This window comes from Gorilla gorilla, chromosome 4 (assembly GCF_029281585.2).
Source record: "Gorilla gorilla gorilla isolate KB3781 chromosome 4, NHGRI_mGorGor1-v2.1_pri, whole genome shotgun sequence".
Lineage (NCBI taxonomy): Eukaryota > Metazoa > Chordata > Mammalia > Primates > Hominidae > Gorilla > Gorilla gorilla.
Genome location: NC_073228.2, coordinates 98,351,613 through 98,367,500, shown reverse-complemented (window position 1 = coordinate 98,367,500; position 15,888 = coordinate 98,351,613). Strand labels below are relative to the sequence as shown.

Genomic DNA, 15,888 nt, shown 5'->3' with positions numbered 1-15,888 from the left:
GATAACTTATGTAAGTCTATAAATAAATTAGCAAAAAAAAAACAGCAAAGCAAAATATTGGGGAAAAAAGCTAAATAATATGATGTCACATAGAGTGACAAAAAAAAATAAGGCTTCTTTAAACAGAGTTGTAAAGGAAGGCCTTTCTGAGGAAGAAGCATTTGAGCTGAGACCTTAGCCATGAGAAGAGCATTCCAAACAGAGAGAACAGCAGGTATCAGAGCCCTGGGGTGGGAATGAATTTGGCATATGTGAGAAACAGAAAGAAGCAAAACCGACTTCATGGGCATGCAACCTGGGTGTTACACATGCCCTCATGCTTAAAGGGCCCCAGTTTAATGCTCTGCTGTCACTACCATGAAATTCTTACATTTTTAACAAGAGGCCTCACATTGGTCTTGCAAATTACATGATCAGTCCAGAAAAGAAGGCTAATACATCTAGAATATAGTGGGGTGGAAGGGGATTGTAGCAGGCAGCAAAATAAGGCCAGTGGGTGATATTTCTGGGTATATAGGGCTGGCACTGGCATCAGTATACTTTGTGAGAGATTAGTTGCACTTTACAATATAGCCATTTTTGTCTGCTAGGTGGGAAAATGGAAACGCTGTTTTTGTTCTATATTTACCCAAATCCTCACATACAGATGATAAATTCCTCAAAGTTAATGTTGGTGTCTTCTGTGTATTGTGTGCACTTCACAGCATCATGTGATTAGATATTCCACAAATAATAATTGCAGCTAAAAGGAATTTGCCTTCTCTTTTAACCCGATCGGGCTTCCTTAGGAAAAAAAAAAATAAGATATTTGGTGTTCACATTTTCATTCTTTCTTTCTTCCCACAGTTATATTATAGCACCAAATCTGCGTGACCATTTAACAATTAGGTTAAATCATGTAAAATTGCCTATATGCAACCATTTGTTACCTAGAAAATGGCAATTTCAATGGTTCATAGCAGGCTGAAATTGCAGGTTTATTTAAGGAAGTAAAATAGAAATCTTAGAAGCATCTTTGTAATCCCTGCAGGATTACTTAACAGAGAGGGGAAAAAAAGTAGTTCAGCGTTGTTCATTAGAGCACCACAGTGCACACTGCTGTCAGGTTCATGCTGATGGGTTGGTTTCCTTAGAGGTAAATCCACATTGCAGCAAGGTCTTTCTGCCAGTCAGCAACTTCTCCTTCCTCCCTAACCCACCTCACCAATAATGGGGTCTATGGACAGACATCCACTTTCTACTATGTTCTGTATTACAGCAAGAGATGAGTTGCCAGAAATTACTATGTGAGTGACCCAAGGCCAAGCAGTAGCTCAGACTTGCAACAGGTTACAGAGCTTTGGTCTACAGGCTATTATTCACTGATGACCTTTCCTCTAGGCAAATCTATTTCCATTTGTGTTGATGACCATGATAATTTGCCAAGTGATTACTAAGTACAATGAATTATGGGGTCCTGTGACAGAATCTGGCCAGCAGAGGTTTAATTGTGTCAAATCAGGACACAATTTCACTGATCAGGACAAAGAGGAGATTTTGTCATTCCAGACAGGTAATGAGCTGGCAAATTCTCAAAAAAATTCTTCTGAATGAGAGGCTTTTGTTGTTTGCTTCTTAATGTATCTTTGGGAAGGTTGCTGGTTCTAAGTAATCATTGTCAAGTAGCTTCTTATCTGATACTCTTTTGCATTTTAGCAATACCCTAAAATCCCACTCATTTATAATTATTCTACTTGCACATTCCATTTCTTGCACTTTATTGCTTTCTTTGCTTTTCCTTGAATCTTTCACACTTTGAACCACACACCTATCTATACATTTTTTGAGTCAGTAGTGAGATCATGAATTCCATTCTTAGTAACCTAGCAAAAATGAAAAACTCCTAAGAAGTTTTAGCCTTCCCTTGAAAACATTTTAAAATATATTTATTACCCCCCCCCTTATATTTTCCTAGTAAATCTCCATTGCCTTCTACTGAAAGATGACTACACATTATCTACTCAACTCTACAATCCTAAAGTATTAATAGAAGAGTGTGTTTGACTTTTTCCCATGCTAAAAAGGACCTCCAAGTTAAAAGTAAAAAGACTCAACTATTTGGGATATTTTAATCTGTATTTTCTTCTGAACTTTACACTAGCACTGGAAATATTCTTCGAGTGAATGAATGGTCTCAAGGAACTTATTGTCTAGTGATGGAGTTGGACAGACAATGACAGCAAAATACGTGCTGGATAAAGGGAAGTGCAGATATTTATAAAAGCTCAGGGCAAGGACTCACAACCTGGTCTCAGGGAGTCAGGAAAGGTTTCCTGACATCTTTCTGACATCTAAGCTGAAATTAAACCTATTTTAAGGTCTGCACATGCCTCATTTCCCCTGGGTCAATGTAAATAAAATTAAGATGACTTTCCACAGAGCAGCATGCCAGGATCCTCCTTCCTGAATTCTAACACCTTTCAGATTTTCTTTCCCAAAGAACTTGCTCTGTTCTTTGTCTACAATGGGCTTGTTTAAATGTTTTATGCTCATTCATTACCGGTCAAAAGTAGTATGTTCTGTGATGATAACATTGGGCACAAAAATCCTGGGAAAAGATGTCAATAACATCATAAACTACCACATTCAAAGATAACTTTTAGAGACAAAATACACAAAGTTCCCAAAGAAGCAACTCTCTAATAGTGGGAATTTCAGCTGCTATGGCACGTGAATGGATGGCAAGGAGCTTCCCCCATATTTCTTTAAGCAGGCAGCTGCATACTTTGCCACCATTTTCTACCTCAAGAATGAACTTTCTTATTTATTCTCAAAATGGCAAAAGTGAAGATGAAGAGAATGAAGAAGGTAAGGACAATAAAGAGAGAAGAGAAGAGAAATGACCAAATTCCTTCCACTTTCCTTCCAAACTGTGTATCTTTCACTTCTTAAAATAAATCACATCTTTGTTTCACAATCAACCTTACCAAATGAGGCAGGCTGACACTGTGTGGAAGGAGCATGGACTTTGCAGTCATAAAGTTCTGGGTTTGGATCTTGGTTTTGCTACTTACTAACTGTAATGACTTTGGGCAATTTGCTGAACCTCTCTGAGACTCAGTTTCATTCAGATATAAAAATATCAATACCTAGCACACTGAACAGACAAGAGAATCATGGGACATAACTCATATCTGCTCTATGTATGCATTATAGCTATGGAGTGGTCACCATAATGGCAAAGTTCTACTAGAATATTCTATAAACAAAGGGGACAATTACTATAAAACTAAACAAGGTAATGCATACGTAACAGTTTTCACCTTTGAGAGGATTCCTGTGGAATCTTCTCTGCTTGTTCAGTGTGTGCCACCCCACCTGACCCACCCACTCTCCCAAGGCACACATGCACCCTATCCGGTTACGGTGTGGTAAATTAAAGAGAGTGGGGAGAAGGAGTGGAGGAGACCTGGTTCCCTATCATAAGCTTGTCAGTACTAATACTCTCAGACAAAAGCTATATCATCAACTTCCTTCACAACATGCTGTAGAAACCATTGCTCTGGGAATCCCACTTCTAAAACTAGACACTATATACACGGGACAAAGAGAAGCTCTTGTTCACTTTGCCACTTTGGAAAATATTTTGCTTTGCCTCTTCCTGCCAGAAGAAGAAAAGGTAGCTCACTGTTATTATGATAACCTCATATTTTATTGTCTCATCAAAACAATAAAATGTTCTTGAAGATTGTTCCCAGGGTCTGTTTTTAATCTATATGGGAGAAAATCTCATTGTCAAACTAAGATACCATTATTGTGATATTATTCTCTCAGTTTCTCTAAGGATAAGGCTTTCCAAATTGAAGACAGATTATAGATCTGTGTTATGCAGAATTGAGGTCACACTTAAACTTTTTAAAGGACTGAGTAACTTAGGAAGTTGCTGAGTCGGGACCTCTCAACAGCCTTCTATTAAGAGTTTAAAGAGGAAACAGTAAAGTATCTCCTGCCTCCTCGCCGCTCACCCACCAAGCCAATGGTAAGAATTGTGGTTTCTCAAGACCTCTTTTATACTCAAAGGTGATTCCATGAGGGTAGAACTGTCTCTACCATCATATGTCACTTTAGTCATATATCAGTCATATTAAGTTTTGAATTTCCTGTCTTTGTATCATGCTCATAGAGGTAAGTTGACCCCCGCATGCTAACTCTGACTCAAGAGGTTAGATTGTCCTCTGACAAGATCAAAGTGTTGATAGCTAGGAACAGACTTGTCAATAAATGGCCTAGAACTTGGTCAATTCAGACTGCTAAGAAGGAAATAAAAAAAGAAAGGGAGAAAGGGGTAAAGAGGAGAGAAAGCAAGCAAGTAGGTTCAAACAGGCTGCTCTTTTGAACCTAGGAATTAGATATTGTGATTTCTCTACTTAGAAATTCTGCTTATAAGCAGGCTTCAGTTTTAAACCATTCATCTCTCATTTCTCAACCAAAGTCTGGATATACACAACCAGAACAACTGTTTGCTGAGGGATTTATTAAAAATTTGGAGGTAAATTCTGTTATGAGACTCACTTTGGCATGATAATTGAGACTGCTGTAGAGGGAAGTTTCATGAGCTGTCTTGTGAAACACTGCCTCACTATCTTGAAATACATATATCTAGAATTCAAATATTGGAAGGTAAGCCATGGGCATGGTAGCTCCACTCCCTTGCATTTTATCTTTAACCAAGGGACGTTTTAGCCTTTGGCCTCCAATTTCCTTAAATGTGAAGAAGATAAGATACAAGTATTTCATGTAAAAGATAATTTTCAATACCTATCAACTTTGAACAACTAGTAAGTTTTAGATTCTGGATTTGCTAGGTTGCATAGCAAAGCACTTAGTTGTGTTTACAAATATTAAGATTCAGTATATACTTTACTCAGACAATTATTTGAAGAGGAATGTTAAATGGAAGCATATGTACCCCATGTAAATGTAAAACTATAGAGTAATCATAATTGTGTCAATGGATACCATATAGAATATGGATAAACTGTTGATGTTATTAATATGATTTCATATTAATTGGAGGGGTAAGGTACCTAAAGGTTACTCCCTACTATTCGTCAAGTACTTTATGTTATTTATCTCACATGATCCACATGTCTGCTCTGTGAGCTAGGTATTGATATTTTTATACCTGAACAAAACTCAGAAAAGTGACTTGCCAAAGGTCACAGTAAGTGACAAAACCAAGATTCATGTAATCCAAGCTATGTGGGAGGCTGAGATGGGAGGATTGCTTGAGACAAGGAGTTCAGGACCAGCCTGGGCAACATACTGAGACCTTGCCTCCAAGAAAAAAACTTTTTTAAGTTAGCCAGGCATGGTGGTGCACACCTGTAGTCCCAGCTAGCCAGAAAGCTGAGGTGAGAGAATCACTTGAGCCCAGGAGTTCAAGGCTACAGTGAGCTATGATCATGGCACTGCACTCCAGCCTGGATGACAGAGCAAGACCCTGTTCCCTCCCCACAAAAAACCAAGATTCAAACCCAAAACTTGAATACTTCCAAGTCCATTATTTTCTCACACAACACAATTCTGCTTCAATCAGGTAAGGCTGTCTGTAGAATAAAGATATGGTTTATTCTAAGAGGTAGTAGAAATATAGTTTACGAAGAAGGAAAATTCTTCCCGGTGCACAAACACAGACTTGGCAAATAGCAATGGCCTATCTCATGCTGCAAGACCTTCTTCATATGGTTAGGTTAAAGACAATCAAGCCCAGAAGCCTGGCTGGAACCAGAACCCTGTGCTAATACCTGGAGGACAAGTGGCATGGTCACCATGACAGGCCAGGAAAATTATCCAGAGAGCTTTGTGGATTCCTGAAAAAAGAGAGGTAGGAAGCAGAAAGAGAGTGAAATATCTCTGGAGAGCCAAATCAAACACAGAGGAAACACTGCAAGACGATTTATAATTAAGAGCTCAATTTTGTGGTAAAAACTGCTGAATGCTTCAGGCATTTAGATGATAAATCTTTGAGGGCTAGCTTAGTCAGAAAGCCTGCGGTAGGGACAAGCTTCTTAAACTCACAAAGATGGATGTAAACAGGGAGGATGTTCCTAGATGTGTGGGGCAGGGAAGGGAGGGATGAGTATGAGGGAAGACACAAGGCCAGAAAATGAGTGTAACCTCTTTGAAACACTCTAAGATTTTATGGACCTAGGAGATGTGACAGTAATTCAGGGAATTGTGCATTCATTTAACTAGTCCTTTTTCACCACATAAAATTAGATCAAGGAACATTTTGGAACCCTTCTAGTGTAATGACAGCTACACTTACGGAGGTCTTGCTATGGGCCAGGCACTCTGCTAAGCATTTTACTTTCAGTTAATCTTAACAACTACCTATAAGGTATAGAAACTTTCAACTGCCTTACTTCCCACTTAAACAAAGCTAGCAAACGGTAAAGGCCAGGATATGAAGCCAAACAGCATGGCTCCAGACTGTTCAGCCCAGGATGTTATACCCTGCAAGGCCTGCCATTCAGGATCATAAGTATAGTTTTAAGCCCCTTTACCAAAGGCAATTACAGTTGTTACCTCTCAACCCACAAAGGTTAAAACATATGTTTCCAAGTCCTACTGTGTGCATTAATATAACAAGCAAGAATTTGATGAACATTCACTGTGCACCAGGCATTGTTCTAAGTGTTTTACATGCATTAGCTGGTTTAACACTCACAACCCATGGGGTGATAATATCTCAGGTCTTAAAGGAGAAACTGAGGCTTCCGTTGTTTCTATAACTTGCCCACAGTCACACAGCTAGTAAGTGTCAGAGACAGGATTTCTAACAAGTTATGATAAAGGAAACAGAAAAATGCTCAACAGACTTGAAGAACTAAAAAATTCCATATGAGTGAGACAATAAGAAAAATGTACAAGGGGCCAAGCAGGTGGCTCACACCTGTAATCCCAGCACTTTGAGAGGCCAAGGCAGGTGAATCACTTGAGGTCAGGAGTTTGAGACCAGACAACATAGCAAAACCTAATCTCTACTAAAAATACAAAAATTAGCCAGGCGTGGTGGCAGGCGCCTGTAATCCCAGCTACTTGGGTGGCTGAGGCAGAAGAATCACTTGAACCCTGGAGGCAGAGGTTGCAGTGAGCCGAGATGGCAGCACTGCACTCCACCCTGGGCAACAGAGCAAGAAGAAAAAAGAAAAAGCAAAAGGAAAGGAAAGGAAGAAGGAAGGAAGGAAGAAAGGAAAGAAGGAAAGAAAAAAAGGAAGGAAGGAAGGTGGGAAGGAAGGAAAGAAAAATGTACAAGGAGATGTCATTTGAACTGATATTTAAAAATGGGTAGGATAGGTGGAAGGCATTTCAGAATGAGGGCTGAGGTCTGGGGTGGGAAGAGTGTTAGAAGGACTAGAAGCAGAGAGACCACTCACGTTAGGTGCTCAAAGAATCGTTGAATAAGTGAGCTGGTGCATGCATGAATATCCAAATGAATCAGCGGGGAATGAAAGCATGCTGATAGTGGTAATGGAAAGGAGAATAACAGAAGAGATATTGTAGAGACAGACTGCAGGATTTAGTAACTAATTGGGATTTTGGAAAAAGGGAACCAGAGAAAGAGAATGTTTAGATGGGGACAAGTTGAATCTGAAATGGCAACCGTATACTTTGAAATGTTCCTCAAGAGTGGGAAACAACATCTGGAATTTGGAAGCAAGTTCATTATACATACCTGTCAATCAACTTAGTTTCTAGTGTAGCAAAGAATTAATTCTAGAAAAAAAATTAAAACTTTGAAAACACTTTTAGGCCATGCAAAATTTTGTAGAATGCTCCCTTTCCATATAAATGAGTTATTTGCTTTAAAAAGGAAGAATGAGAGAGAGATAAAGTAAAATCTACTGGTAATAAAAACACTGCCTTATTTCAAGCAGTGCTTCTATGAAGTAACCTTGGGATTATATACAAAGCAAATGAGATTTAGCAAAAGTAAATTGTGACTGGGCCAATTAGTACATTTCTTTTTAATGTTGAAGTTCTGGGAACCTGATTTACATTGAGGAGAAATTTGAGATAATGTTCTGGGAATGTGAGATGGAAATTTCCAGTCTGTCTAAGTCTTTTAAGAGGATAGCAGAGGTTTTAGAATTCAAGTTTTAGTACAACCTCTTTGAAACTCCCCAAATGTAGGAAGGGTATTTTATTTTTAAATGCTTAAAATTCTTTACACAATCTACTGGAAAAAGAAAAAAGATGATGATTCATTCTAAAGTAATCTGTTCATTCATCATCAAGTGAATGGAACCATTTTCCAGCAGGTAGCTGTCCTTAAATTACTCACCACCCCACAGTAAGTACAGTGTCTGCAATCGTTAGGACATGAAATGTCTGGGAAAATAAGAACAAGAGGGAACTTTTGGCAAAGTGAAGCTATCAGATGATACAGATTGGGAGGCTTTGATCCTGTCGTGATGTGAAGGCTTCAGATGTTAATGATGACTATGTAAAACAGTCCAGTATGGAAGCATCTAAGATGAAATTCTTGTAAATTTTTGGCCAGGAACCTAAAACTTGCTTCAGTCTGTGGCTGAAATTTTTGTGCCAAATCAGAAGGCACTTTGCTTGTTCTTTTTTTATAGAAGGGCCAAATGAGATAGATTGGAAATATGTACTTTGAACAGCCAGGCAGAGTCTCAGGAAGTCTGCCAAACAAGATTTCCAAATAAAATGTTTGGGAAAGAAAACAGGGATGGACTTTGCAGATGCTGGATGGATTCCACCAGCCATCTGTGCAAAGAGTTACTTGGTGTCACATCAGCTGAGAGCTATGAAGTGGCACAAAACTATCAGCAATAACTTCGTTGTTAAATGGATTCATTTATTTACCAGGCAACCTTTTATTTACCGAGATAAAGTATCTGAATGTATCTGCCTTTCCTGGGAGAAACAATAACAATGACCAAAATTATTGAAACATAAAGGAATTTCGGCAATGGAACTATTACCTCAGTGCTAATGCATTAGCAGTTGAAGAAGGCAGATTAATTTACTTACGGTGAGCTAAGTGCATTCTTGGCTCACGAAGGGAATCATTTGCTCACTTAAGCCAGAGATCCCATTTTTGACGGCAAATGTCACTGCCTGGATTTCCCTTTGACAGTTTGGCAACCCCACACCCCTGTTATAGTATCCATTTATTTGTCTTATTTTCAGCCAGATTAATCCATTCTGTTTTGACAAGAAGACTGATGGGTAATTGATAACTGTGATAGACACAAACAGAAGAGTTGGATGCTGAATAATTCAGCACTTTTCAGTATCAATAAGAGAACAGGTTGAAGAATTTGTGTCTCTATTTACACTTAAACTAAACTAAGTCAGCCCAGACATTTATGCTGCCAGTCTATCAGAAAACCAAACAGTGTACATTCGGTTTCCACCCGACAAAATGTTTTATAAGCTTGTAACAATATGTGTGAAGCTGCCAGAATAATAAATAGGTACAGCAGCCCATGCATGCTAATGTTATGTTGTAAGCAGTTTTGTTGACAAGTGCTAATACTTCTTTCATACTATCATCAAAAGCAGCTAATACAACAGCCATTATTTGCTGGCTTTCCAAGCAAGACATGATGGATTGTGACCTTAATATGGGTTAGCCGAGTTTTGAAAGTTAAACAACTTGCAATAAATCATAGAATTATTACAATGCAGTTTAATTGGTTAAGGACTGTTTATTTCCTAAACAGGGTGAAAAATTTCTGTTTCGGCACTTTTAATTTGCAAAGTGCATTTTCATTATGAATGGCAGTTTAATATTCTGCTCTTTTGTCATGCAAAATATGCAACACACAGGCAATCTATTAATTGGACAAAAATGCATTGCAAGCGTAAATTATCCTTTATATCATCACTTGTGAGCTTTTACATCTATTAAATGTGTTAAATGGAACATAGTTAAAGACTGTACAACTATTTGCAGGCTACTTCTGAAATTTAAGTCAAGCTTCAAGATGATTTTAATGACCTTTATTTTTGGCAAAATAAAGTAATTAAGTAATTGTAAATAAAAAGGGCAGTTTAAAGAGTTACTCCTTCCTTAAGGCATAGGTGCATATGTTTTCTTGATTCAGCAGTTGCAGGAAACAGACAATAGCACTGTTTCATATTGATATGCCTTGAGAAATGGAATCAAACCTCATGTATTTACTTTTCTCTTTGCCACGGTATAATTTCTAGAGCAGAAATTTCCATTGGCAAATGTGTAGAAATAGGTGAGTAAGGCAGTAGCAAAATGATATTGCAGCATAGCTCAGCATAACTGAATAGCTGCCTCCATATGCTTTGGTTCAATGATGTGCCTTTACACAGGGCTATTTAGAGTGCAGAAACAGTAACAAAATACTTTGTACTAGGAATGTTGATATGACATATGTTTGATTTTCAGAATGCCAGATCTCTCAATGTGTTCCTGTAAGACTGCCTTAAAATACATACAACCTATTCATTTACACAGAACTCTGAGACCATTTCTCATATTTATTGACACCTGTGTAGACCTTTCGAAAACTTAGAAATTCCACTGATTTCAAATGATTTCAAACATTTTCTATAGATTGGCCCCGATGAAGTGGGGTTACTATAGTGCTGTCACTCCAAGTCTCCTTCAAAGATACAAATTGTCAGTATTATAAAATGAAAGTTAGAAGTATACTTCAGACAGGCATTCCATTCATTTTTCCTAGGTTATAAAAGTGTTAATATGAGAGTGCATTCTGTTGTTTTAACAGAAAAACTAAAGAACAACTTTTACATACACAAAAGGAATACATTAAAATAAACTGTTCAGAACTTAGATGACAAAGGTAGAAACCAAAAGTTCCGCAAATTGAAGAAATTGTTCAACTTTCTTTATGTTATATAGTGGCACAAATGTGCCACAGTTTCTTAGATATTTCATTCTAAAAGAAGATAAATCTAGTTATAGAATTTTAATCTTGCACTGACGTTGATCATATTCCCTCCCATTTAAATGTCATGCTTACCTAAGCTATGTAATTTCTCTGCCTCAGGAAAAAAGAAAGAAATGGGGGAAGACAAACATGGGAATACAGGCAGAGAGAGAGAGAGGGAGGGACTGTTGATATATTGTGTTGATTGTACTTTTTGGCTTCGCTCGTGGTGAAATGCTAAGGTAAGAATGTACTATTCAATAAGTAATATGGATTGTTAAAAATCAATTATCATTAACCATCACAAATGACTACAATTTTTCAGTATAGATTAGAAAGTTTTATCAGGGACATAGCCATGATTAGAAAAACATAAGTGAACATAACCAAAACTCTTAACTTATGAAGGCAATAAGTTGAATTGATTACAATACTTCCTTGGGCACTTTTCAAAGTCATAAATTAACAGACTATATCTTGGATTTATATAAGAATCAGAAGATTTTCTGAAAGCTCCGATGTATAAAACTGAGAGCACATTGGCTATAAACTGAATCATTTTGTTAATATAAATTTTCAGTTATCACTTTCAACTGACTTTTCCTCATATTAGAAAAAATTCAAACCTATAGAAAAGTTGAAATAACTTTGCAATGAATACCTGAACACCCATGATCTTGAGCTACCATTTTGCTACACTTGCCTTTTCATATACCTGCCCATCTTGCCACCCATCCATCAATCCATATAATTTTTTGATGCATTTCAAAGTCAGTTACAGCCATCGTTATATTTTTCCAGAAATCCTTCAGTGTGCTTATCATTAACTAGAGTGCAAAATTAATTTACAGTTCTTTTTTTCTTCTGAGGAGAAATCTGCATGTCATGAAATGTACAAATCTTAAGTGTGCCATTTGAAGAATTTCAGCAAACTTTTCATGAGTTTCAGACACGTAATGAGCTCTGTTAGATATTGATATTAAATGAAATCCAGTGAATAGAGAAGACTCAAAAGCTCTATTTTCAAACTATTCACCACTGTTAGACTGAGCTAATCTACAGGGCCACCTCCTACTTAGGACATTCACTTTTGCAGGTCTCTAGTTTATTCTGTTTTGCTAGGAAGAATAGTTTATATCATTGGGCTTCATCAACAATTATAATACTACTTGTTGTGTACCTATTACGGGCAAAGCATTTCACTGAGTGCTGTGAAGAGCATAAGGAGCCTTAAGATATAGAGTCCAAGATATGGAGTCCATCAAAGAGCCTGTGGTAAAAAATGTATACTACCAACTAAAGTGGGATAATACAAGATTATATACTTAGAAACCAAGTGAGTAAGAGAGAAAATGCCAGGGGTGTTTAGAGGAAAGTGGTAAGAATATCTTGGCGTATGACGGGAGGGCTCCCTCAACTTCATCTTTCACTTTTACCTTGCTGGCTTGCTTTCTTTTCCTCAAACACACTGAGCTTGCACCCTCATTGCAGCCTTTGTAGTTGTTCCCCCTTTGCCTGCTTTGCAATGTATGACATCCCAAGAGTCTCAGATGATGTAGATGACATCTACATTAAGCAGTGTTTCTTTTCATCTTACTCTATTTTTATGACACAACATTTTCTCTTTAGTGTGTCCATCACATGAGGAACACAAAAATCCTGCAAGATTTTTCAGTGTAGCTCAGTTTATGAAAGTACACCTACAGATTGTAAGCCTTGAATACTTTTGTATAGTTTAACTTGGTATGGCTTTTGCATATATTATATAATTTTATGCTCACAATAATCTGTGAGATCCGCATCGCCTATACATATAGAGAACTTACACACACAGACACAGACACACACACACACACACATATATATAGCCTATTTAGGCATACTTCAGAGATATTGTCAGTTTGGTCCCAGAGCACCACAATAAAGTGAATATTTCAATAAACTGAGTCACACAAAGTTTTTCCAGTGCACACAACAGTTACGTTTACACTATACTGTAGTATATTAAGTGTGCAATAGCATTATGTCTAAAAAACAATGTACATACTTAATTTAAAAATAATTCATTGCTTTAAAATACTAAGGAGCATCTGGGCCTTCAGCAAGACATAATAATTTTGCTGGTGTAGAGTCTTGTCTCGAAGCTGACAGCTGCTAACTAGTCAGAGTGGTGGTTGCTGAAGGTTGTGGTGACTGTGGCAATTTCTTAAATAAGAGAACAATGAAGTTTGTCACATCAAATGACTTCCTTTTATAAAATACTTCTCTGTAGAATGCGATGCTGTTTGACAGCATTTTACCCACAGTAGAACTTCTTTCAAAATTGAACTTAATCCTCTCAAACCCTGCCACTGCCTTCTCAACTAAATTTATGAAATATTCTAAATTCTTTGTTGTCTTTTTAAGTGTTTAAAGCACCTTCACCAAGAGTAGATTTCATGTCAAGAAACCACTTGCTGTGCTCATTCATAAGAATCAACTCCTCATCCTTTCAAGCTTTATCATGAGATTGCAGCAATTCACTCACACCTTCAGGCTCTGCTTTTAATTCAAGTTCTCCTGCTGTTTCCATCACTTCTGCAGTTACTTCCTCCACTGAAGTCCTAAACATCTCAAAGAGTTGGAATCAACTTCTTCCAAACTCCTGTTCATTGTTGATATTTTGACCTCCTCCCGCAAGTCACAAATGTTCTTATTGGCATCTACATTGATGAATCCTTTCCAGGTGGATTGCAAGTGACTTTTCCCAGGTCCATCAGAGGAATCACTATCTTTGGCAGCTGTAGTCTTACAAAATGTATTTCTTAAATAATGAGACTTAAAAGTTGAAACTACTCCTTGTTCCATGGGCTACAGAATGGATGTGGTGTTAGCAGGCATAAAAACAACATGAATCTCCTCGTACATCTCCATTAGAGCTCTTGGATGACCAGGTGCATTGTTTCAAGGAGCAGTAAGTTTGAAAATAATCTTTTTTTCTGAGCAGTAGGTCTCCACAGTGGATTTAAAATATTCAGTAAACCATGCAATAAACTGATATCCCATGATTCAAGCTTTATTATTCCATTTATAGAGCACAAGCACAGGAGATTTAGCATAATTCCTAAGGGCCCTAGGATTTTTGGAATGGTAAATGAACATAGGCTTCAAGTTAAACTCACCAGCTGCATTAGCCTTAAAAAAAGAAGCAACCTGTCCTTTGAAGCTTTGGAGCAAGACATTGACCTCACCTCTCTAACTATGGATGTCCTAAATGGCGTCTTCTTCCAATAGAAGGCTGTTTCATCTACTTTGAAAATTTGTTGTTTAGTGTAGCCACCTTCTTCAATGATCTTAGCTTGATCCTTTGAATAACTCGCTGCAGCTTCTCCATCAGCACTTCCTGCTTCACCTTGCACTTTTATGCTATAGAAACAGCTTCTTTCCTTAAACCTCATGAACCAAGTTCTGCTACCTTCAGACTTTTCTTTTGACACTTCCTCACCTCTCTCAGCCTTCAATGAATCGAAGACAGTTAGGGTCTTACTCTGGATTAAGATTTGGTTTAAGGGAATGTTGGTGGTGGTTTGATCTTCTACCTGACTGTAAAACCTTTTCCATATCAGCAATAAGGTTGTTTCACTTTCTTATCATTCATGTGTTCATTGGAGTAGCACTTTTAATTTCCTTTAAAAATGTTTTGTTTGCATTCACAACCTGGCTGCCTGCCTGGTGCAAGAGGCCTGGCTTTTGGCCTGTCTTGGCTTTTGATATGCTCCCTCACTAAGCTTAATCATTTCTAGCTTTTGATTTAAAGTTAGAGATGTGCAGCTCTTCCTTTACTTGTACACTTAGGCACAATTGTAAGGTTATTAATGGGCCTATTTCAATTTTTTTTTTTGCCTGAGGAAAGAGGGAGGCCCAAGGAGAGGGAGAGAGACAGGGGAACAGTTGATTGGTGGAGCAGTCAGAAAACACATAACATTTATCAAATAAGTTCACCATCTTCTGTGGGCGCAGGTGATGCCCCTGCAAAACAATTACAATAGTGACATTGATATAGTTTGGATATTTGTCCCAACCCAGATCTCATGTCGAATTGTAATCCCCAATGTTGGAGGTAAGGCTGGTGGGAGGTGTTTGGATCATGGGGGTGGATCCCTCATGAATTCCTTGGGCCATCCCATTGGTGATAAGTGAGCTCTCATTCTGAATTCACACAAGATCTGGTCATTTAAGTGTATGACATCTCTCCCTCACCTCACTCCTGCCTTTTTCATGTGATGTGCCTGTTCCCCCTTTGCTTCTGCTATGATTGACAGCTCCATGAGGCTTCACCAGAAGCCAGGCAGATGCCAGCATCATGCATCCTGTAAAGCCTGTAGCACCATGAGCCAATCAAACCACTTTTCTTTATAAATTATCCAGTCTGAGGAATTTTTTTATGGCAATGGAAGAATGGCCCAATACAAACACCAAAGACCACTGATCATAGACCACTTTAATACATATTATGATAATAATGAAAAAGTTTTGAATATCGCCGATTACCAACATGTGGTACAGAGACATGAAGTGAGCACATGCTGTTGGAAAAATGGTGTCAATAAAATTGCTTGATGCAAGGTTGCCACAAACCTTCAAGTCATTAGATAAAAACAAAAATGCAATATCTGTGGAGCACAATAAAGCAAAGCACAATAAAACACGTAAGCCTATATGTATATATAGAGAGAACTTGGAGAAATAAAATCACTGAGCCATAAGTTACAAATAAACTGAAACTCAGGAATTTTATTTCTCCAAGTTATCAGCAGAACTTAATAAATACCAGCTATCACTTTTGTTTCTGGAGGGCTGAGACAAAGCACTATTCACTGTAGCAACTTGTTGAAATCCTCATATTCCTTCGCCTCCTCTTCACCATGCAACCCCTGCTGCAACCACTCCTCCCACAATTCATTCAGTA

General features: G+C 37.9%; 2 protein-coding genes across 8 annotated transcripts in view; one reads left to right on the top strand and one right to left on the bottom strand.

The window, feature by feature from the left end:
- Positions 1–15,888, bottom strand: part of LOC109026970 (ERV-BabFcenv provirus ancestral Env polyprotein-like) — a 266,355-nt gene that overhangs the window by 128,037 nt on the left and 122,430 nt on the right. The window contains exon 7 of one of the 7 annotated variants that reach the window (XR_008679839.2): positions 1–783. This exon is cut by the window's left edge and continues 2,790 nt beyond it. The exons of the other annotated variants lie outside the window; for them this stretch is intronic. The gene's annotated coding sequence lies outside the window, so the exon portion shown is untranslated. The remainder of the gene's footprint in view (positions 784–15,888) is intronic. 7 annotated transcript variants of the gene reach the window in all.
- The window catches only part of KIAA0825 (KIAA0825 ortholog), a 473,030-nt gene that overhangs the window by 375,299 nt on the left and 81,843 nt on the right, over positions 1–15,888 (top strand). The gene's annotated exons all lie outside the window — the stretch shown is intronic.